At 46.6% G+C, this 25230-nt stretch overlaps 1 protein-coding gene across 1 annotated transcript in view; it reads left to right on the top strand.

Annotated features, from left to right (window-relative positions):
* STARD9 (StAR related lipid transfer domain containing 9) overlaps positions 1 to 25230 on the top strand; it is a 305447-nt gene that overhangs the window by 49456 nt on the left and 230761 nt on the right. The gene's annotated exons all lie outside the window — the stretch shown is intronic.

Here is a 25230-nt window from a genome sequence, read left to right as displayed (position 1 = left end):
ATGACCGTGCTCGTAAGCCCTTACAATCTACAATGAGGTCGGGATGACACAAAGTACAGGTGTGTATTTATAATGATGGTCCAGCCATCTTGAGGAAATGGGGGATAGATAAAAGCTGCATAAGCTAGTCCGAAGCCAATATCTGTAGCGCTTTTTTGGCGTGGTGGAGTTTGATGGAGAGTTACAGTACAGACCAAAAGTTTGGACACACCTTCTCATTTAAAGATTTTTCTGTATTTTCATGACTATGAAAATTGTACATTCACACTGAAGGCATCAAAACTATGAATTAACACATCTGGAATTGTATACGTAACAAAAAAGTGTGAAACAACTGAAAAATATGTCTTATATTCTAGGTTCTTCAAAGTAGCCACCTTTTGCTTTGATGATTGCTTTGCACACTCTTGGCATTCTCTTGATGAGCTTCAAGAGGTAGTCACTGGAAATGGTCTTCCAACAATCTTGATAGAGTTCCCAGAGATGCTTAGCACTTGTTGGCCCTTTTGCCTTCACTCTGCGGTCCAGCTCACCCCAAACCATCTCGATTGGGTTCAGGTCTGATGACTGGAGGCCAGGTCATCTGGTGTAGCACCCCATAACTCTCCTTCTTAGTCAAATAGCCCTTACAAAGCCTGGAGGTGTGTTTTGGGGGTCATTGTCCTGTTGAAAAATAAATGATGGTCGAACTAAACGCAAACTGGATGGAATAGCATGCCGCTGCAAGATGCTGTGGTAGCCATGCTGGTTCAGTACGCCTTCAATTTTGAATAAATCCCCAACAGTGTCACCAGCAAAGCACCCCCACACCATCACACGTCCTCCTCCATGCTTCATGGTGGGAACCAGGCATGTAGAGTCCATCCGTTCACCTTTTCTGCGTCGCACAAAGACACGGCGGTTGGAACCAAAGATCTCAAATTTGGACTCATGAGACTAAAGCACAGATTTCCACTGGTCTAATGTCCATTCCTTGTGTTCTTTAGCCCAAACACGTCTCTTCTGCATGTTGCCTGTCCTTAGCAGTGGTTTCCTAGCAGCTATTTTACCATGAAGGCCTGCTGCACAAAGCCTCCTCTTAACAGTTGTTGTAGAGATGTGTCTGCTGCTAGAACTCTGTGTGGCATTGACCTGGTCTCTAATCTGAGCAGCTGTTAACCTGCGATTTCTGAGGCTGGTGACTCGGATAAACTTATCCTCAGTAGCAGAGGTGACTCTTGGTCTTCCTTTCCTGAGGTGGCCCTCATGTGAGCCAGAGTCTTTGTAGCGGTTGATGGTTTTTGTGACTGCACTTGGGGACACTTTCAAAGTTTTCTCAATTTTTCGGACTGACTGACCTTCATTTCTTAAAGTAATGATGGCCACTCGTTTTTCTTTACTTAGCTGCTTTTTTCTTGCCGTAATACAAATTCTAACAGTCTATTCAGTAGGACTATCAGCTGTGTATCCAACAGACTTCTGCACAGCACAACTGATGGTCCCAACCCCATTTATAAGGCAAGAAATCCCACTTATTAAACCTGACAGGGCACACCTGTGAAGTGAAAACCATTTCCGGTGACTACCTCTTGAAGCTCATCAAGAGAATGCCAAGAGTGTGCAAAGCAGTCATCAAAGCAAAAGGTGGCTACTTTGAAGAACCTAGAATATAAGACCTATTTTCAGTTGTTTCACACTTTAAGTATATAATTCCACATGTGTTAATTCATAGTTTTGATGCCTTCAGTGTGAATTTACAATTTTCATAGTCATGAAAATACAGAAAAATCTTTAAATGAGAAGGCGTGTCCAAACTTTTGGTCTGTACTCTATGTTAAGAGAAATAGTGACTGGGTTATATATGAAAAGACTTAGATTAGGGAATGTAATAGGCTTCCCTAAACAGACGTCTTTTTAGGGAGCGCCTAAAACTGTAAGTTGTGGTTCGTCCTAATTTCTTGGGGTAGAGCATTCCAGACAATTGGTGCAGCTCAGGTGAAGTCTTGGAGTCAGGAGTGGGAGTTAATTATTAGTGCGGATGTTATTCAGAAGTTGCATGCAGAGCATAGAGAACGGGTAGGCTGATTAAAAGAAATGAAGGAAGAGTTACACTCAAAAAGTGAATGCAGATAATGTCTTCATATCACAATTGAGTTGTAGACATGTCACTCTTAATGGTTTATTATGATTTTCTAATGTGTCTTTAAAAAAAAAGTTGTCTATCTTTGCTCTAAGACGCTGTCCAGAAAAAAAATAATACATTAGGGCTCTTTCACGCATCAGTGTCTCCGGTACGTGTGGCGACCGTTTTCACACGTGCCGGAGACACTGACATACATAGACTAATTCAAGTGAATGGGTCTGTGCATATGTCAGTGTGTTTACACGGACCATGTGTCTGGGTGACCCACACGTAGACATGTCCATTTTTTACCATCAGCACCGACCGCAAACCATCCCGCACACAGAGAACACACATGGATGTCATCCGTGTGACATGCACTGGCGCCAAGGAAGAAACACTACAGTGAGCTCTGTTCACCGGCGCCGGGTGCTGAAGATGGATTTCTTGATTCTACCCTGCCCTGCCAGTGATCAGCGCAAGCAGGGGAGTATGGAGAGTTATATGTAAGTAAGAACAATGACAGCAGGAGCGGCTGATGGGAGTATTCATCAGCCGGCTCCTGCTCTGTAGATAAACAAATAAATGAAAAACCTGGTTTGGGTTCCCTTCTATTGTCTGTATCCTTCCAGGCAAAACTCGCAGCTGGGGGCTGCAACTCTCAGCTGTCAGCTTCAGCAAGGCTGGTTTGAAGAATATAGGGGTCCCCGCGCTCATTTTTTAGGGTCCCCACACTGATTTTTTTAATTATTTAAATAATAAAAAAAAAACGGCTTGGGTTCCCCCCATTCTTTGACAACCAGCCTTGCTAAAGCTGACAGCTGGCGGTTGGTATTCTCAGGCTGATAAGGGGCTAATGATATAGACCCCCCCAGCAATAGCCGCCAGTAGGGTTGAGCGAAACGGATCGGACAAATTAAAAAATCGCCGACTTTCAGCAAAGTCGGGTTTCATGAAACCCGACCCGATCCTAGTGTGGGATCAGCCATGAGGTCGGCGATCTTCACGCCAAAGTCGCGTTTCATATGACGCGTTCAGCGCCATTTTTCAGCCAATGAAGGAGGACGCAGAGTGTGGGCAGCGTGATGACATAGGTCTCGGTCCCCACCATCTTAGAGAAGGGCATGACAGTGATTGGCTTGCTTTCTGCGATGTCACAGGGGGTATAAAGGGGCGTGCACGCCGACCGCCATCTTAGTTCTTCCGATCTTAGCATAGGGAGAGGTTGCTGCAGCTTCATCAGAAGAAGGGATATAGTTAGGGAGGGAAGATTAACCCTCAAACCGCTTGTGCTGTAGCGATTTCCACTGTCCAACACCACCTTTTTTTTTTTTTGCAGGGACAGTGGAGGGTATATTTTTGTGCATCCGCTCTGTTGCTTATTAGGCTGCCTTATAAGGCTCCCTGATAGCTGCATTGCTGTTTGCATGCTGCTGTGCAAACCAACTGCTTTTTTAAAAGCAAAAATCCTGTTGCTCCTTTCTGCACAGTTATCTTTTTTATTTGTCCACACTTTTATGTGCAGCAGTCTTTGTATTGCTGCCATACTTGTCCTGAGATCATTGTAGGGAGATTGAAATTGTACTACAGTCTTTGTATTTTTTCATATGTCTTCCAGCCGCTTTCTGCCACTTACATTGTGTGATTTTATACACTGGGCCTGAGTTTTGGTGCAGTCTCCCCCCCCAAAAAAAAGGGAGATTCAAATTGTCACAAAGTGGATATACGTTAGTTCTGTTAGTTTGTCGTATATCAGCCAGCCACGTTCTGCCACTTACATTGTGTTGTGTTATACACTGGGCCTGAGTTTTGGTGCAGTCTCCCCCCCCAAAAAAGGGAGATTCAAATTGTCAACAAGTTTATATACACCTTCTACCTTGTTTTACAGTACCATATAACGGTTGTTATTTTGGTTAGATTTTCCAAAAAATGAGGAAGTCTGGTGGAAGAGGCCGTGGGCGGTCGTTGCCAGCTGGTACTGGTGGTGGTGGTGGTGGAGCATCTGGTGGTAGTGGGAAAAGCACAATAGCACCTAAGGCTGGAGGTGTTGATCCAGCGTCATCTTCTGGCTACACAAGGCTTCGAAGGCTCCCTTATCTTGGAGTAGGAAAACCGCTTTTAAAGCCGGAGCAGCAGGAAAAAGTTTTGGCTTTCCTTGCTGACTCCGCCTCTAGCTCTTTCGCCTCCTCTTCAGAAAGTTCCAAATATAAAAGCAGCGAGTCGTCAGTGGATGCTCCCGGTCAGGAACAAGACGTTTCCTTGTGTCCTTCACCCAAACCAAAAGTGAAGGATGCATCAGGTGACACTACAGGTTACTCCATGGAGCTCTTTACACATACCGTGCCTGGGTTAGAAAGGGAAATTGTTAACTGCCCATTACAAGATGAATCGGACCTGGAGTGTACTGATGCACAGCCACAGCTAGATTATTATGCTGTTCCATTGACTCAGATCACTACATTGCCCTCGCTGTGTACACAGCCAGAATCTGACCCTGATGAGACTATGGTGCCCCGTCACGAACGCTATAGCACCTTACACGGTGACACAGAGGAAGGTGCACATGACATTGAAGAGGAGGTGATGGGTGACCCAGTTATTGACTCAGATTGGCAGCCATTGGGGGAAGAGGGTGCCGCTGCCAGTAGCTCAGAAGCGGAAGAGGATGATCCGCAGCAGCCATCTACATCGCAACAGTTGTCATCTGGCAGGCCCGTATCAGGCCAAAAACGTGTGTCAAAAACAGTTTTAGGACAGTGTGGCCATCCGGTGAAAGTAGCACAGCGTGCAATGCATGAAAAGGTATTCGATAGTAGGAAGAGTGCAGTGTGGCAATTTTTTAACCAAGATCCGAATGATCAGTGCAAAGTTATCTGTAAGAAATGCTCAAAGACCTTTAGCAGAGGGAAGAATCTTCAAAATTTAAATACAACGTGCATGCGTAGACATTTAACCAGCATGCACTTGCAAGCCTGGACTAGCTACCAAATATCACGTACCGTTGGTGCACCTGCTCAGAATGAAGGTAGTCAGCAACGCTACATTGCTTCCCTCACTGTAAGCCCACCGGTTAGGACACCACCAGCAGCAAATGTGGAGGTATCGTCGCAAGGCCAAAGCAGTCAGGGAATCACAAGGTTATTGGTAGGAAACACTGTATGTAGGCCAACATCAAGAATACCATCACCAACCCTCTCTAAATCCGCCATGTCCACCACCACCACCACCGCTAGTTCCACCATATGCAGCTGTCCAGTCCCGCTCACCCTACAAGAGACTCTCGTTAGAAAAAGAAAGTACTCTTCCTCTCATCCGCGTACACAGGGTTTGAACGCCCACATTGCTATACTAATCTCGTTAGAGATGATGCCCTACCGGTTGGTTGAAAGCGAAGCTTTCAAAGACCTGATGGCCTACGCAGTACCACGCTATGACCTACCCAGTCGGCACTTCTTTGCGAGAAAAGCCATCCCAGCCCTCCACCAGCATGTCAAAGATCGCATTGTCCATGTACTGAGGCACTGAGGCAATCAGTCAGTGGAAAGGTGCACCTCACAACAGATGCATGGACCAGTAGGCATGGCCAGGGACATTACGTGTCCATCACGGCGCACTGGGTTAATGTGGATGCAGGGTCCACAGGGGATGGCCATAGTGGGACAGTTCTGCCTAGCCCACGGTCTAGGAAACAGTTGGCTGTAGGCGTTTGCCACCCCTCCTCCTCCTCCTCCTCCTCCTTCAGAAGCGAAAGCTCGTCCACAGAGCGCAGTCGCACGACCACTCCATCCACAGCTGCCAGTGTTGCACACGAGGTTTCCCATTATCGAACAGCTAGTGGTAAGCGTCAGCAGGCTGTGTTACAAATGAAATGTTTGGGCGACAACAGACACACCACGGAAGTACTGGCCGAGTACTTGCAGCAAGAAACTCAGTCATGGCTGGGCAGTGTACATCTTGAGGCAGGCAAGGTAGTCAGTGATAACGGAAGGAATTTTATGGCTGCCATAGCCCTTTCAGAACTGAAACACTGTCAGTATTCCGGGTTTTTTAAGTCACTTTGTGAATGATTTTGCCCTTTGTTAAGATGGAGTTTGCTGTTTTTGTCTGCCCTACTTCCTGTTCGTTTGTTTAAGACCCGGGTCAGGTGTCAGCCTCTTTGCTGGAGTATTCTGATTCTGTTCTCCTTCAGCTCAGCTGCTGGTTCTGAGTGTGTCTCTACCTCTGGCTCTGGACATTTCCTGCATTTGTAAGCTACACTCTCTAGGTTATCATTAGTCTGCTGACTTGGAACTTAACCCTCGGTTCACTCCTTCTGGTAAGAACTGTGTTTTTGGTACTTTGTTTCAGGACTGTGTGTTGCTACTTAATCCTTCATCTACTCCCCCCGGTGGGAGCTGTTGGAAACAACACCAGTATAATACTTTTAATGTGAACCTGTTTCTGAACTTACCCTTGTTTTTGCCACATCTGGGATCAACTTGTGAACTAGTTTCTGGACTTACCCGTGTTCATGCCACACCTGGGATGAACTTGTGGACTTGTTCTGGACTTTCCTGTGTTTACTTCATACCTGGATTTGACTCTTTCTGTGCCAACAAGGTTTGGATCTGCACGACGTCACCTATCACACTCGCCTTGTTGAGGACTCTGCCTTAAGAACTCCGCCGATTTGCTGTATATATTTCAAGGACTCGTTTCATTTCAGGACACTGTGGGTTATCAGTACATTGTTTTGGGTGTTATTGCTGTTGTACAAATACACTGTTTGCACTAAAGAAACCCGTCTGTCTGTTCATTGCCCCATGCTATCAGAATCCTTGAGTTCCTACAATAATATTACAAACACATACCTTGCCTGGCTCACACCTTGAACCTGGTGGTGCAGTGCTTTCTGAAAATTTATCCGGGGTTACCAGCCCTGCTCCTGAAGGTGCGAAGACTTTGCTCGCACATCCGCCGTTCGCCCGTACACTCCAGCCGTATGCTGAACCATCAGCGATCGCTGAATCTTCCCCAGCACCGCCTAATAATCGACGTTGCAACAAGGTGGAACTCCACACAGCACATGGTTCAGAGGCTGTGCGAACAGAGGCGTGCTGTAATTTATTTGTGGGAGGATACACATGCACGGGCAGGCACTTGGATGGCAGACATGGAGTTGTCAGGTGTGCAGTGGTCGAAGCTACAAGACCTCTGTCAAGTCCTTCAGTGTTTTGAGGAATGCACACGGCTGGTAAGTGCAGACGATGCCATCATAAGCATGAGCATCCCACTAATGCATCTGCTGATGCAAAGTTTGACGCACATTCAGGAGCAGGCGTCTGCAGCCGAGGAGGAGGGAAGCCTTGATGACAGTCAGCCATTGTCTGCTCAGGGAACGTTCCTTGATGAGGTGGCAGACTAAGAGGAGGAGGATGATGGGGATGAATATTTATGGGAAGAGGATGCTTCTCAGGGGGCAATAGAAACTGGTGGCGTTGCAAGGTCAGGTACAGGGTTTTTGCGGGACACAAGTGATGTCGATTTGCAAGAAAGTGCTCCTCAACCCAGCACAAGCAGTGAATTGACACCTGGAACATTGGCCCACATGGCTGAGTATGCCTTGCGTATCCTAAAAAGGGACCCCCGCATTATCAAAATGATGACCGATGACGATTACTGATTGGCCTGCCACCTGGATCCACGATATAAAGGAAAATGACAAAATATCATGCCACATGAGAACCTTGAGCAAATATTGGCTACCAAACAAGCAACTCTTGTAGACCGTTTGGTTCAGGCATTCCCAGCACACAGCGGCGTGATGGTTCTCACACGAGCCGTAGGGGGCAACATGGCAGAGGTGTTAGAGGTGCACAAATCCGAAGTGGCGTTGGACAGAGGGGTTTTATGACCAGGTTGTGGAGTGATTTCGCAATGACCGCTGACACGACAGGTACCGCTGCATCGATTCAAAGTGACAGGAGACAGCATTTCTCCAGTATGGTTACGAACTACTTTTCCTCCCTTATCGATGTTCTCCCTCACAGGTCATTCCCCTTTGATTACTGGGCATCTAAAATAGACACCTGGCCTGAATTGGCAGAATATGCATTACAGGAGCTCGCTTGCCCTGCTGCTAGTGTGCTTTCAGAAAGAGTCTTCAGTGCTGCTGGTTCAATACTGACCGAAAAAAGGACACGTCTGGCTACCTGAAATGTTGATGATCTAACCTTCATTAAAATTAACCAATCATGGATTTCAAATTATTTGGCCCCACCTTCCCCTGCTGACACATAGCTTGCCTGAAAAATGTCTTGCTTTTGGCCTCCTCTTACTGACTGCTCCAATTCCTCCATTTGCAGCTGCTGAATGTCCACCATAGGCCATTTTTATACCTCCCTAAATGGGCTGACTTCCCCCAGAGGGCCGTGGTCACCACCTGGCGCAAGCACCCGTGCGAGTGCCGTTTGCCTGGACAGGTGGGTGTGCCCACTGTTGGGCGACGGCACTGGCACAGGGTCCCTCATAGTACATTGAAGTGTCTCTGACGGTGGTGGTGCACAACCAACGTCAGACACACCGTCGTAATGTGAGGGGCCCTGTGCCAGTACCGCCGCCCACGAGATAGTGTTCCCCCCCCAGCTCGAACAGTGCTCTACCACTTGCAATACTTACCTCTCCCTGCTCCACCACTGTGTAGTCTGTGCTGTTAAATCCTTTAATGGCACTGCCAATACAAATTTGTTGAAATGATAGATGATAGTTAAAATATACAGGGGCCCTGGCCTCCATTTAGACCAGTTAATACTTTGCGCCTACTACCACTGTCTGCTACTCAGCAGAGGAGCCCACCCCTGTACCTAGCTATGCCACCTGTTTATTTATGAACAATTCTTTGGCAGACATTTAGCCCACTTTATTATTTGGGCCTACTAACTGTGTCTGCTGCTCATTACAGTTGTCCTCCACTGAACAAAGCAATGCCGCCTGTTTAGTCCTGTTACCAATTTTGAATTGCATTTAGCCTACTTAATTATTTGGGCCTATTAACTGTGTCTGCCCCTCATTACAGTTGTCCTCCACTGAACAAAGCAATGCCGCCTGTTTAGTCCTGTTATCAATTTTGAACTGCATTAGCCTACTTTATTATTTGGGCTTAATCTGTGTTTCCTCCTCATCCTGCCCATTGCCCAGCCACTGCTAGATGAGTCTGCTGGTACATTGACCCAGACCACTACATTCCTCTTGCACTCTACACAGCCAGAATCTGACCCTGCTGAAAGTCAGGTTCCCCTTCCCGCATACTATATCACCTTACACGGGGACAAAGAGGAAGGTGCAGATGAAAGTGCAGGTTCCTTCATCAGGTGGGGGGGGCATACTCGTTAGCGACATCACTGGCACAGGTCCCCTCATAGTACGCGAAAGTGTCTCTGCCGGTGGGAGGCGCCACCTGCCATCAAACACACCGCCGTACTATGAGGGGCCCTGTGCCAGTGCCAATGCCAACGAGTGGGCCCCCCCTGCTTGCTCAGGATCACAGCACTTGCAAAGTTGAAATACTTACCTCTCCCTGCTCCACCGCCGTGACGTACTCCACGTTTCCTGGGCCCACGAAAATCTTGAGCCAGCCCTACCCCCCCCCCACAACTTTAGCCAAATGACCTCCAGTTTTCAATGCCTAACTATTATTATAAGTAAATTAAGACTGACAAGCTTCAGTAATAAGAATTGATATTTTTGGCATTAAAATGGGCACTGTAGGTGTTTTCCTGTCCTCCACTCACTGCCGACTTTGATTCCCCATTGACTTGCATTGCGTTTCGTGTTTCAGTCGGCCCCCGACTTTATGCAATAATCGCCGATTTCACCCGACTTTTGACAAAGTCGGGTTTCGCGAAACCCGATTCGATCTGAAAAAAAGTAAGTCGCTCAACTCTAGCCGCCAGCAGCTTCCCAGAAAAGGCGCATCTATTAGCATCTGGCGCTTTGCCCTGCTCTTCCCACTTGCCCCCAGTGGCAAGTTGGGTTCATATTTGTGGGGTTGACATCACCTTTGTATTATCAGGTGACATGAAATCCACAGCTTAGTAATGGAGAAGCGTCTGTAAGATACCTATCCATTATTACTCCTATAGTTATATGGTAAATAAAGACAGTCAGAATAAAGTCTTTTACTAGAAATGAAGCAAAACAGTTTTCCATTTTAACTTAAACATTACAAATACTGTTAGGTGAGTATAACGTTTAATTCCGCCGAAGCCCTCATCTCCTGTAATAATCCAAAAATAAAAACCAACAATGTGCTCTCAGCCTTAAAAAACCTCTTGATATATATCCAATATCAAGCTAGAAGAGGTGATGCTCTCATGGGGAAGATTGTAGGCTCTAGATCCACAGTATATTCAGGTGCTTTGAAATTGTGACTTCTACCGTCTGTAGATGATTATAGGCTATATTTCACCCATTTATTCATCTGCCAACTCTGCTCTTGGTATTTGTTCTACAGTGTGTCCATAAAGTCAGGTTGCACTTCTGACCAGTCACTGGAAAGCAACAAAAAAATGATAGAAATGTGAAATCCGCTCCAAATAAAAGAGAAACTCTCCCAGTTTCATACCTATGCAGTGCAGTTCGATGTGGGCTCCATTTGTTGCCCTACACACACTTAAAACTATAGTGAAGTTCTTGCCACATTCTTGCCACACACGGTAAAGACGTCTGGTGTAACAGAGTGAATAACGTCTGTGATTCTCTGCTTGAAGTGATTTAATGTCATTGATACATTCACTGTACGCCTGTTGCTTCATATAACCCCAAAAGTCTAAGGGTGTCCGATCCTGGGATTGTGGTGGCCGATCCTGGGATTGTGGTGGCCGATCCCGGGATCGTGGTGGCCATGGCTTGACAGAACCCCTGCCTATCCACCGCTGGGGGAATGTTCTATCCAGAAACTCACGAACAATGGTGGCATAGTGTGGAGGAGCGCCGTCCTGTTGAAAGATGACACCTTCTGGAAATTGTGGCACTGCATACAATTCCAACATGTCAACATACTTGTTTGCCGTCACAACCGCTCTGCAAAAAAAAAAATGGGCCTATCACCTTATCATGCATCAGGTCACACCACACGTTCACTTTAGGGGTGTTACGTTCATACTCAACGTAGACATGAGGATGTTCAGCAGCCCATATTTGGACGTTATGGCGATGAACATGCCCACAGATATGGAAGGTCGCCTCATCGCTAAGCACAATCTTCTGCAAAAATCTTGCATCATTGTCGATCTCATGAAGCATATCTGTAGCAAACAGGTATCATTTGGGTCTATCCGCCGGTTTGATGGCATGCAACAGCCGCAATTTGACCTGGCGGTGTATTAATCAGCGATCAGTTTATTAGGGGTTAATCTGACTGGGGGCTCAGCAACCGCTTAAATGAGTTTGTTGTTTGATTTGCTCTTATCTCTCCTCATGAACAGGTCTGATATGATTGGGGCAGAGAAAGGGCGCCAAAATGTAAACTATAAATAGATCCTGTGACTGGTAAAAAGTGCACCATGACTTTACAGACACACTGTTTTTCCCATGCTAATTACCTTTGCATTGCCGCAGCACCGTGCAGGGAAAATCTGCAAAGGAGGAATCGGGACCTTTGAGGATCCCAGCAGTCAAAGGGTCTAGGATTATGGTGATATGCCACCTTGTATTTTTATAGTTCGTTGTGAAAGTTACCATTTCTTTTCCTTTCCAATGTCAGACAGCGGTTTGTTGCGCCTTTTGATATATCTATACGTTATGTAATTTTCCTGTAATATATTTCTATATTATATTTTATTCCTAAGTATATTTACAAATTTATCCTAATATATTCTTTATTTCCTGCAATTTTTTTACATGACTAAAAGACAGTCGATGCAAAGTGTCTTACGTAAAGTAGAAATTTGAGATTTAGTGCAATACAAAACTTTATATAATATGTGCTTAATCATTACCGTATATACTCGAGTGTAAGCCGACCCCCCCCCCCCTAATTTTGCAACAAAAAACTGGGAAAACTTATTGACTCGAGTATAAACCTAGGGTGGAAAATGCAGCAGCTACCGGTAAATGTCAAAAATAAAAATAGATACCAATAAAAGTAAAATTAATTGAGACATCAGTAGGTTGTGCTTTTGAATATCCATATTGAATCAGGAGCCCCATATAGTGCTCCATACAGTTCATTATGGCCCCATAAGATGCTCCATACAAAATAGGCCCCATATAATGCTCCATACAGTTCATTATGGCCCCATAAGATGCTCCATACAGTTCATTATGGCCCCATAAGATGCTCCATACAAAATAGGCCCCATATAATGCTCCATACAGTTCATTATGGCCCCATAAGATGCTCCATGCAGTTCTTTATGGCCCCATAAATGCCCCATATAATGCTCCATGCAGTTCTTTATGGCCCCATAGATGCTCCATATAATGCTCCATGCAGTTCTTTATGGCCCCATAGATGCCCCATATAATGCTCCATTCAGTTCTTTATGGCCCCATAAATGCCCCATATAATGCTCCATGCAGTTCTTTATGGCCCCATAAATGCCCCGTATAATGCTCCATGCAGTTCTTTGTGGCCCCATAGATGCTCCATGCAGTTCTTTATGGCCCCATAGACGCTCCATATAGCATTGTGCCTTATGTAATGCTGCTGCTGCTGCACTAAAAAAAAAATGACATACTCCCCTCTCGTCACTGCTCCTTAGCGTCCCGTCTCTCTGCACTGACTGTTCAGGCAGATGGCGGTGCGCACACTAGTACGTCATCGCGCCCTCTGACCTGCACAGTCACTGCTGAGGACGCAGAAGACGGGGCAGCGGTGGAACGAGGGAAGGTAAATATGAAATACTCACCTGCTCCCGACGAGGTCCCGGCCTGTCCCATGGTCTTCGGAAACGGCATGTGAGCGGTCACATGGTACTGCTCATTACAGTAATGAATATGCGGCTCCAGCCCTATGGGAGTGGAGTCCATATTCATTACTTTAATGAGCGGTACCAGTGACCGCTGAACAGGGGAAGAAGCTGCAGCGCCCGAAGACCGTGGGACATGCGGGGACCGCGTCAGGAGCGCCGGGAGCAGGTGAGTATTTGACAGACGTCGCTCCCCCTCACCCACCGACCCCCTACCCCCCCTCGCCTTCCATGACTCGAGTATAAGCCGAGATGGGGCACTTTCAGCCCATTTGTTTGGGCTGAAAATCTCGGCTTATACTCGAGTATATACAGTAGTTTTTGGGTTTTTTTTCCCACAATATTTTTCTTTTTATGTTTTGAACGCTGCTGAAAATGACCAGATATAATACTTACAGGTACAGGTGCTTCTCACAACATTAGAATATCAGCAAAAAGTTAATTTATTTCAGTTCTTCAATACAAAAAGTGTATCTCATATATTCTATAGAGTCATTACAAACCGAGTGATCTATTTCAAGTGTTTATTTCTGTTAATGTTGATGATTCTGGCTTACAGCCAATGAAAATCCCAAAATCATTATCTCAGTAAATTAGAATAAATATCCAAAAACACCTGAAAAGGCTTCCTAAGCATTTAAATAAGGTCCCTTAGTCTGTTTCAGTAGGCTCCACAATGATAGGGAAGACTGCTGACTTGGCAGATGTCCAGTAGGTAGTCATTGACACCTTCCACAACGAGGGTAAGCCACAAAAGGGCATTGCTAAATAAACTGGCTGTTCAGAGTGCTGTATCCAAGCATATTAATGGAAAGTTGAGTGGAAGGAAAAAGTTTGGTAGAAAAAAGGTGCACATACAACCGGGATAACCGCAGCCTTGAAAAGGATTGTTAAGGAAAGGCCGTTCACAAATTTGGGGAAGATTCACAAGGAGTGGACTGCTGCTGGAGTCATTGCTTCAAGAGCCACCACACACAGACGTATCAAGGACATGGGCTACAAGTGTCGCATTCCTTGTGTCAAGCCACTCTTGACCAATAGACAACACCAGAAGCGTCTTATCTGGGCCAAGGAGAAAAAGAACTGGACTGTTGCTCAGTGATCCAAGGTGGTGTTTTCAGATGGAAGTAAATTTTGCATTTCATTTGGAAATCAAGATCCCAGAGTCTGGAGGAAGAGTGGAGTGAAGCGATGGCCGGGGGACCACCACGGTGCAGGAAGACTACTGTACACAAGATGAGGTGCAAACCACAAAGGTTAGATTTATTGGAAGGCAAGGAATGAAGTAAATGAGGAAGATGCAAACAGGGGTATACAATGGCAAAAGACAATTTACAAGAGTTATAAACTTTATCTTTTCCGTAAAATAGCACGGTGCTCCAACTTTTACAGACTCAAAATATGTCTAACAAGCAAATATAAACAAGTGATGATGCTACTCTACGTATAACCTCCCTGGCCTTTACTAAGTAGGCCACACGGCTCCCATGTACTGACTATTGAATCCTACACTAGGCCCTAACATGTGCACCAAACTAAACATAATCTGATCGACTTCACGTAGGATATTGATTCCCAGTACTACAGGCACATCTTCCTTGATAGGCTCAGGGACTAGCAGGATCCCTTTTCTCCCAACTTCTTGCCCACAGATTTGAATATTCATCCACACGACCCCTGTGACCGGGATCGGTTGTTGGTTGGCAGCAAACAACCGGATCAATGTCTCTTTTTCTGGCTTGGCCAGGTCCTGGAAATGCTGCTTGAAATACGCTTCTGGCATCGTTGTCACTTGTGACCCGGTATCTATCAGGCAATCCACTTGAACTCCTTCAAATTCAGCACGTAGGATGGGGCTCCCAGCAATCAAGTGTTCGTTATGATATGGAGCGTCCTCTCTCCTCGCCTCCCCCGCAGAGTGCCGCACTACTGCGGAGGTTGGTAGTTTAATGGCAGCTTCCGCTGGCCTTGAGTATAGTTCCGACAGTCTCTGGCAAGGTGCCCCCGTCTTCCACATTCCCAGCATTGGATGCCTCCTCCTCGCCGGGGGTACCTCGAGCCTGTCCTCGTGCCTCCGATGCCTGACGGGAGGGGGCTTGCTCCCACTGATCCCTTATCGGTCAGGCTGAAGAATGGTTGCATGAGTACGGTATGTAAGAATCATGTCGGTCTGGTAGTCGGGGGCAGGTATATCTCGCCCAGGTATTTGTCCTATGTGAATTAGGCCGCTCAGTATCTTCAGGATACCGAGGGGTTAATAAGTGCAGGAATAAAGGCTGACCAGCTGGAGGTTTCAGGTGTCAGCCTGGGGCACACAGAATGCCTGTCTGTGTGAGACAAACGTGAGTGAGAGCTGAGCTCATGATCTGTGTAATGTTAGCTGGGAGGGAGAAGCCCCCCCAGTTGTTAGATAGCAACGTATTTGTTTAGTTAGCGCCGGACAGGCTAGGATTTATTTTTATGGTTTTTTTTTTCCTATGTTGCTTTCACGTTAATAAATCTGACCTGAGGTCAGTCATCTTGGAAACCTGCTGTCGCCTCAGAGTTCAATGCACAAACCACGTGACCTTTGACCCCAGCAAAGGCGATCCCGGAGTGTTTTGTTACATTGTGGTGGAGAACGCGGGCATCACGTGGCACAGGCGACCGTATGGAAGACGTGGTGAAAGCCCTAGTACAGTCCACTGCCATACAGCAGCAGGCCACTGCCGCACAGCATGAAGCTAATCGCTTGATGGCCGCACAGCTGAAGGATTTATTGGACATGACGGTTTCAGACCGCCAGCTTCTCCAACAGGTGGCGCAGCGCCTGGTGAGCATGCCTGAGGTAGACCCGGAAGCAGAGTCCAGAAGGATCCATGTGAGTCGGTACTGGCAAAAATTGACTGCAGAAGATGACGTCGAAGCATACCTGACAACGTTCGAGCGGACGGCGTTGAGGGAGAAGTGGCCGAAGGCACGATGGGCCGATTTGATTGCTCCGTTTCTCTCCGGCGAGGCCCAAAAAGCTTACCATGACTTGGACCCGGAAGTCGCTCAGGACTTTGAGAAGCTGAAAGTTGAGATCCTGGCCCGGCTAGGTGTGACGACGGCTGTCCGTGCGCAGAGGGTACACCAGTGGACCTACCAGCCAGAGAAACCGCCGCGGTCTCAGATGTTCGACCTGATCTACTTGACAAAGAAATGGCTGCAACCCGAGGTACTGACAACCCCAGAAATAATTCAGCGGGTTGTCCTTGACAAGTATCTGAGAGTGCTACATCCAGCGCTGAAAAGGTGGGTAAGCCAAGGAAATCCCACGACAGCGGATCAACTTGTGGAGTTGGTCGAGCGTTATTCCGTGGCAGAAGGACTTCCCGACGAAACCACTGGCACCCGGTCTGTGCCTTCTCCTCGTGGAACCGGTAAGACTGTTCCAGCGACTACGGGTGAAGGAAAATCGCCAAAAACTATGGGGGAGGAACACGGGGCTGCTCGCACTCCGAGACCGAGAGTGATGGACGGTGGGCTCAATAGGGGGCCTGTTAGGTGTTTCCGCTGCCATGAGAAGGGCCATTGTCATGGTTCTCAATGGCAAGAGAACGTAATTAAGCATACAAAAGGACTAGCTCTTGGAAGATGGGAACTCGAGCTGACCATGAGCTAAACCTACCGCACAACTAACAGTGGCCGGGTAGCGTGCCTACGTTTTATCCCTAGACGCCCAGCGCCAGCCGGAGAACTGACTGACCCTAGCAGAGGAAAATACAGACCTGGCTTACCTCTAGAGAAATTTTCCCCAAAAGGCAGACAGTAGCCCCCACATATATTGGCGGTGATTTTAGAGGAAAATGACATACGAAGTATGAAGATAGGTTTAGCAAATTGAGGTCCGCTTACTAGATAGTAGGAAGACAGAAAAGGGAACTTCACGGTCAGCTGAAAACCCTTTCAAAATACCATCCTGAAATTACTTTAAGACTCTAACATCAACTCATGACACCAGAGTGGCAATTTCAGCTCACAAGAGCTTCCAGCCTCAGAAATATTCAATCACAGAGAACTGGAACAAAAATGCAAAACAAACTTAGGACAACAAGTCCAACTTAGCTGATAGTAGTCTAGGAGCAGGAACATGCAACAGAAAGGCTTCTGGTAACATTGTTGGCCGGCATAGAAATGACTGAGGAGCAAGGCTAAATAGAAAACTCCCACATACTGATGGAAAACAGGTGAACAGAGGAGATGAAGCACACAAGTGCAGTACCACCAGAAACCACCGGGGGAGCCCAGAAACCAAATTCACAACAGGCCATATTTCTGCGAACTGTCCTGTTACCACTGAACCCATGCAGTGCGATGTTACAGACTCTAAGAAACGCATGTCTTTGGTTACACGGCTAGTGAATGTGAATGCGGGTCAAAATGATATAGCGAAACACCTGTGTGAATTATCTGTTGATGGGAAAAGTGTTGTGGCGTTACTAGACTCTGGAAGTGTGGTGACTCTGGTGAAAGCTAGTCTGGTGGCACTTCCATCTGGTTCGTCTGACAAATTTTCTGTAACATGTGTGCATGGTGACACCTGCTCGTACCTAACAGCGGTCATATCGATTTCCACTCCCTATGGGTCTGTGCAACACAAAGTGGGACTCGTTCCCGCATTGTTACAGGATGTAATCCTGGGCAGGGATTTTCCCCATTTCTGGCAGTTGTGGGAGAATCAGTTGCTCCTTCACCGTAGCTTTGAATCTTTTCCCATGCCATCTGGAGGTCCCGAACTCCTAGAGGAGGTCCCACAGGCAGACGTTGCTGGGGAGGTTATTGAATCTAACCTTCAGTTCCCCTTCTCAGTTATGGCGGGGGAAACTGAGGAAACTGAGGAAACTCAGCGAGAGGCGGAGGCAGTCAGTCATCCAGCACCTGGCCTGCCAGATTTGGGAGTCCAGTTGGATGACTTCCACAGCGAGCAAATGAGAGATCCTACCCTGACTCCGGCTAGGAAAAATGTAAAAATGATAGATGGGGTACCCGTAGAACCTGACACCAGGCTAGCGTACCCGTACATGGTTCTTGAAAATGATTTGCTCTACCAGGTAGAGAAAAAAGGGGAAGATATTGTGCAACAGTTAGTGGTACCCAAACCTTATCGGCGGAAGGTACTGGACCTGGCCCACGGACATATAATGGGGGGACATCTGGGGGTACAGAAAACCACAGAAAGGATATCGCATTGTTTTGTGTGGCCCGGAATACATAATGATGTGCGTAACTATTGTGAGTCCTGTCCAGAGTGCCAAATCTCTGCGCGTAAAACTCGGTTCTGTAGCCCTTTGGTACCCATCCCTATCATTGGGGTCCCTTTTGAGAGAATTGGGATGGATCTGGTTGGGCCCCTTCCCCGGTCCGCACGTGGGCATCAACATATCCTCGTCATCATGGACTATGCCACTCGTTACCCAGAAGCCATCCCTTTGCGTAACACTGCTACCAAAACGATCGCCAAAGAGTTGGTACAAGTGTTTAGTCGGGTGGGAATTCCAAAACAGATACTCACCGACCAGGGGACTCCCTTTATGTCAAGGGTGATGAAGGAGCTCTGCAGGCTCTTACAAATAGACCAGTTGCGTACGTCTGTCTATCACCCTCAAACAGATGGCCTGGTTGAGCGGTTCAACAAAACCTTAAAACAGATGCTCCGGAAGGCGATAGACAAAGATGGGAAGAACTGGGATTACTTGCTACCCTATTTACTGTTTGCCGTTAGGGAGGTTCCCCAGTCTTCCACGGGGTTTTCGCCTTTCGAACTGTTATACGCCCGACGTCCCCGGGGACTGTTGGACGTCGCAAAAGAAACCTGGGAAGGTCAAGTCACTCCCTTTAAAACGGTGATCGACCATGTAACACAAATGCAGGACCGTATTGCCGCTGTCATGCCCATGGTTAGGGACCATATGTTACGGGCCCAGGGAGCCCAGAGGCAAAGTTATGATAGAGGCGCTAAGGTCCGTACATTTGCATCCGGGGATAGGGTGTTGGTCCTAATCCCTACAGTGGATAGTAAATTTCTGGCGAAATGGCAGGGCCCCTTTGAGGTCATGGAAAGAGTTGAAGTGAACTATAAAGTGTACCAGCCCGGTAAGAGAAAACCAGAACAGATTTATCATGTGAATCTGATAAAACCCTGGAAAGACCGCTCTGCCCTAACGGCGGATCTGCCCCGTCCGGTTTGCGCACCTACCGTACCGGAGGTACAGATTGCCGAGACTCTCTCGGAACAACAAAAATCTGAGGTTAAGCAGTTTTTGTTACAGAACCGACAGTTTTTTTCGGAAAAACCTGGCCGGACTAAGCTGGTGAAACATGAGATTGTTACAGAGCCTGGTGTCACAGTTCATGTAAAGCCATACCGGATTCCGGAAGCACGCCGTGAAGCCGTCTCCCGGGAGGTGGTGGCAATGTTGGACTTAGGAGTCATTGAGGAGTCACACAGCGCCTGGTCCAGTCCAATCATATTGATACCTAAGCCGGATGGCTCCATACGGTTCTGTAATGACTTTAGGAAACTGAATGCGGTTTCTAAATTTGATGCGTACCCTATGCCTCGGGTCGATGAGTTAATCGACCGGCTTGGCAAAGCCCGATGTATTACGACCCTGGATCTAACAAAGGGGTACTGGCAGATCCCTCTGGCCGAGGCGGCCAGAGAGAAGACGGCATTTGCTACCCCGGAAGGGCTGTTTCAGTATGTCTACATGCCGTTTGGACTTCACGGAGCTCCAGCAACGTTCCAGAGATTGATGGATCGAGTCTTGAGGCCCCACAGACAGTACGCTTCGGCCTACCTGGATGACATCGTAATCTACAGCATGGACTGGGAAACTCACCTCCGGAAGGTACAGGTGGTGATTGATGACCTGCGAGACGCAGGCTTAATGGCGAACCCCAAGAAATGTCACATCGGGCTTGAAGAAGCCCGATACTTGGGCTACGTGATTGGCAGAGGAGTGGTTAAACCACAGATCGACAAAATACAGGCAATTCAGGGCTGGCCGCAACCAGTGAACAAGAAACAAGTACAAGCTTTCCTGGGGATCGCTGGCTATCATCGCCGGTTCATACCCAATTTTGCAGCCATGGCCACCCCCTTGACGGATCTTACCAAAGGGAAGAATTCCGTCATGGTAAAATGGTCCTCAGCGGCTGAAGAGGCCTTCCACAGTCTGAAACGAGCTTTGTGCTCTCAGCCCGTACTAGTGACTCCTGATTTCAGCAGCGAGTTTGTGGTCCAAACTGATGCTTCTGATACTGGGGTCGGAGCTGTACTTTCCCAAGTGAGGGACGGAGTGGAACACCCGGTCCTCTACCTCAGCCGGAAACTGAATGTACATGAGCAGAGGTATGCCGTGGTTGAAAAAGAGTGCCTAGCCATTAAATGGGCTCTCGATTCCCTCAAGTATTACCTGGCAGGTAGGAAGTTTAGGCTGGTCACGGACCACGCCCCTCTCAAGTGGATGCACCTCCACAAAGACCGTAATAGTCGGGTAACCCGGTGGTTCCTTGCCCTGCAGGCTTACTTTTTCACGGTGGAGCACCGCCCCGGGGTGCAAATGGGGAACGCTGATGCTCTGTCCCGGGTACACTGTTTCGAGAGTGTTCTTGCTCGACCTGAGTGGTCTGAGCAGGGGGGGAGGATATGTAAGAATCATGTCGGTCTGGTAGTCGGGGGCAGGTATATCTCGCCCAGGTATTTGTCCTATGTGAATTAGGCCGCTCAGTATCTTCAGGATACCGAGGGGTTAATAAGTGCAGGAATAAAGGCTGACCAGCTGGAGGTTTCAGGTGTCAGCCTGGGGCACACAGAATGCCTGTCTGTGTGAGACAAACGTGAGTGAGAGCTGAGCTCATGATCTGTGTAATGTTAGCTGGGAGGGAGAAGCCCCCCCAGTTGTTAGATAGCAACGTATTTGTTTAGTTAGCGCCGGACAGGCTAGGATTTATTTTTATGTTTTGTTTATTCCTATGTTGCTTTCACGTTAATAAATCTGACCTGAGGTCAGTCATCTTGGAAACCTGCTGTCGCCTCAGAGTTCAATGCACAAACCACGTGACCTTTGACCCCAGCAAAGGCGATCCCGGAGTGTTTTGTTACAGGTAGGTCAAACTGTTGTAGTTCCCCCACTCTTCGCTCCATCTGGGTCAGTTTCTCTTGCACGTTGACAAGGGACCGCTGCAAGTCTTGCACCTCCTGGACCTGCACCTCCTGATGGTTTGGGTCCCCTCTGGTATTGGCGCCCTGGACACGCATCACCCCAGATGCATAGCTCTCTTCTTTACTTCAGGCCACTGTTTCCGCCAGGATTTGACGAAACGTAAGAGCCGGATCTGCCCAGACCCGTTCTGACAGTGCTCGCCTCAAGGATGTGCTGTGCAATCCCAGAATGAATTGCTCCCGGTGTATCCGGTCTTTAGAGCCCATGCCGCCAAATCCATCCGCCTCCTTTCTCTGCACCTCTGCTAACACTTCTTGCAGTGCTGTTGCATACTGAGAAATTCCTTCTTCCCGCTGCAGCCTAGAGAAAAATTTGGCGCAAAGGTGTCCGGCGCTAGCAGTCTTGCCGTAGATCTCTTCCAGGAACTTCACTAGCTATTTCAGGGTACTGCGGGTGAGTTCTGGTTGTAGGCAGACGTTTCTACAGGCTTCTCCCTCTAGGGCAGTTAATGCAATGTCCACTTCAAGGTCTGGGCTGATGTTATAAATCTTCAGGGTGCTTTGCAGCCGGGACACCCAGTCGGACAGTGGCATATTCTTGCCATCAAACTTTGGTAGCACACTAAATATGGTGCCCATAGGGAGTGTCCTTGCAGGGGTTCCACCAATGCCCACAGCAACTCCATTAACATTAGCATTTCCGCCATTGCTGTCTGCTGCCTCCATCTTGGTGACAGTACCCTGCTCGCAGCGCCACTTGAAGCGATGGCTGGGAGACCACCACGGTGCAGGAATGCTACTGTACACAAGATGAGGTGCAAACAACAAAGGATAGATTTATTGGAAGGCAAGGAATTAAGTGAATGAGGAAGATGCAAACGGGTATACAATGGCAAAAGACAATTTACAAGAGTTATAAACTTTATCTTTTCCGTAAAATAGCATGGTGCTCCAACTATTACAGACTCAAAATATGTCTAACAAGCAAATGTAAACAATAAACAAGTGATGATGCTACTCTACGTATAACCTCCCTGGCCTTTACTAAGCAGGCCACACGGCTCCCGTGTACTGACTACTGAAGCCTACACTAGGCCCTAACATGTGCACCAAACAGGAACAAACTCACGGTGATGTTTGAGAATCAGATCCAGTCCCAGGGGGGCCCCCAGCAGTCTAATACGGTGGTGAGCACGGCTTTCTGTCAGCTCTGTGAAACGTCGTCTTCTCCTTGCTTCTGGATCCTAGGGATGCTCCTGGAAACTGTAAATCCCTTTCTCTGTATCTTCGTGGCTCTTGCAGCTATATCAGGACACAGTTCTTCTCTCTTTCAGCTATCAGCATAAAAAGTCCTCTCTGCAGCAGCCTCAGCTCACACAGGCTGCTCCAGCTCCACACCTGCACTCTGCACAGACTAGTTAATTACACCGACTATTGCAGGGGAGAAGCAGAACATTCCATCATGCCAGACAAGGGGGTGCAGCCTCTTAAAGTGACAGCGTGCTCCTTACTGTCCATAACGCACCACCCTCTTACAGGAGAGGCACACAATCCAAGGTGCTTGAGGTCTAGTGTGAAGTTTCCACAGTCAGTGATGGTTTGCGGAGCTATATCATCTGCTGGGGTAGGTCCACTGTTTTTTATCATGACCAAAGTCAGCGCAGCTGTCTACCAGGAAATGTTAGAGGACTCCTTGCTTCACTCTGCTGACAAGCTTTTTGGAGATGGAAATTTCATTCTCTAGCAGGACTTGGCACCTGTCCACACTTCCAAAAGTACCAATACCTGGTTTACAAACAACAGTATCACTGTGCTTGATTGGCCAGCAAACTCGCCTGACTCTAACCCCATAGGTATTGTAAGAGGAAAATGAGACCAGACCCAACAATGCAGACGAGCTGAAGCCTGCTATCAAAGCAACCTGGGCTTCCGTAACACCTCAGCACTGCCACAGACTGATCGCCTCCATGCCACGCCGCATGGATGCAGTAATTGACGCAGAAGGAGCCCTGACCAAGTTTTGAATGCATTTACTGAACATAAATTTCAGTAGGCCAACATTTTGGATTTTAAAATAATTTTTCAAGCTGGTGTTATAAAGTATTCTAATTTACTGAGATATTGACTTTTGGGTTTTCATTGGCTGTAAGCCAGCATCATCAACATTAACAGAAATAAACACTTGAAATACAGTAGATCACTCAGTTCGTAATGACTCTACAGGGTGGGCAATTTATATGGATACACCTAAATAAAATGGGAGTTGTTGGTGATATCAACTTCCTGTTTGTGGCACATTAGTATATGGTTAAGGGGAAAACTCTTCAAGATTGGTGGTGACCATGACTGCTATTTTGAAGTCGGCCATTTTGGATCCACCTTTATAAATGGCCCACCCCGTGTATCCATATAAATGGCCCACCCTGTATATGATATAGGAGTTTCACTTTTTGTATTGAAGAACTGAAATACATATTCTTTTTGATATTCCAATTGTATGAGGAGCATCTGTAGATGAGACTGCTAGATACACACGGCTTATAGTGGGTTTGTATTTTGGTTAGTACATGTACTGAAGCCCCATGTAAATTTGCAAAGGCTGATTTTATATATAAGTGTTCACTGAAAAGTAAATGTAAATGTTGACCTCAATGCTAACATATAGACTACTGTTTTATAACTGATCCATGCAAAGTATTCATTAGTTGTGTTTTATAGCACTCTGCTCCCTCTAATTTTCCTTTGTGCAATCTCTCTATTGCCATCTGAAAGCTGTTAGTGTCCCACAAGATATTATCAATAAATTGTGAGCATATGTGGGTCTTCACTTTCCGTGTTTCACCCTTTTTTGTATCCCATAAAACTGCTTGCAGGACACTGATAGGAATCTGCACAGCTGTTCTGCAAGCAGTGAGTTGATAAGTTCAGTTATACAAGGCTGATGTAGATGAGCTACATCGAAACCTTTCCAAAAAACACTTACATTTAGAACAGTTGTTTTTTTTTTTTGTGCTGTCATTTAAATTCCCCAATTCTTCTCTATTTGCCTTTTATTCTGAGGATTTTGAATCTAGAAGATAATCTTTCCTCATCTCCAAAGATGTTTCACTGAATCTGTTTTTCATTATTTGCTTCTAAACTTGATAACAATGTTGAATATTTAACTAGACTTTTAAAAAAAAATATATATATATTTTTCTTCCTTTTTTCAAGAAAAGTTTACTTAATAATAATATTATTATTATTATTAATAATAATAATAATAATAATAATAATTTATATCTATAGGTGCTTCTCACAAAATTAGAATATCATCAACAGTTAATTTAGTTCAGTTCTAAAATAGAAAAAGTGAAACCCGTATATTTTATATAGTCACTACAAACAGTGATCTATTTCAAGTGTTTATTTCTGTTAATGTTTATGATTACGGCTTACAGCCAGGGCTACCACTAGGAATTTCGGGGCCCCATACTGGCAAAATTTTCAAGACCCCCTTGAGAACTCCGCTCAGGCTCCACCCCAGCCCTCCTCCACCCCTCGAACCTTCCACAGTCCCACCGCCCACTCATAGAAAAACTCCACGTCTGCACCCCGTTCTCACCAATCACACATCAGTTCCCATCACCAGATCACATACATAGCCAGCAGCTTTTGTTTTGGCCAAAAGATTTTTTAAGCCACCACCACAAGGTAGACTATTTTGGCCGTGCCCTACTCTAACCTATTAAACATTTGTTAAAATATGCAATACAGTTTAGGTATACTAGCTGGCCCGTGCAAAATTTTCACTCATTGGTTGTCGAGGGTGCAGGCATTTTCAGGAAAATCAAGCTGGTCAAATGTTAATGTTTTTAATGAGATGGTAAACACAGAGGTATTTATATATGTAGATTGGTAATACAATAAATTGGTTTGATAAGTAGATGCTAAAAAATGTCTTGAGGTTGTGGTGCCACCTGCAGGTTTTTTTTTTTTTCTGCAGGTTC

This window comes from Ranitomeya variabilis, chromosome 1 (genome assembly GCF_051348905.1).
Source record: "Ranitomeya variabilis isolate aRanVar5 chromosome 1, aRanVar5.hap1, whole genome shotgun sequence".
NCBI lineage: Eukaryota > Metazoa > Chordata > Amphibia > Anura > Dendrobatidae > Ranitomeya > Ranitomeya variabilis.
Note: the sequence above shows the minus strand (reverse complement) of the source record. Positions and strands in the feature narration are given on the sequence as shown.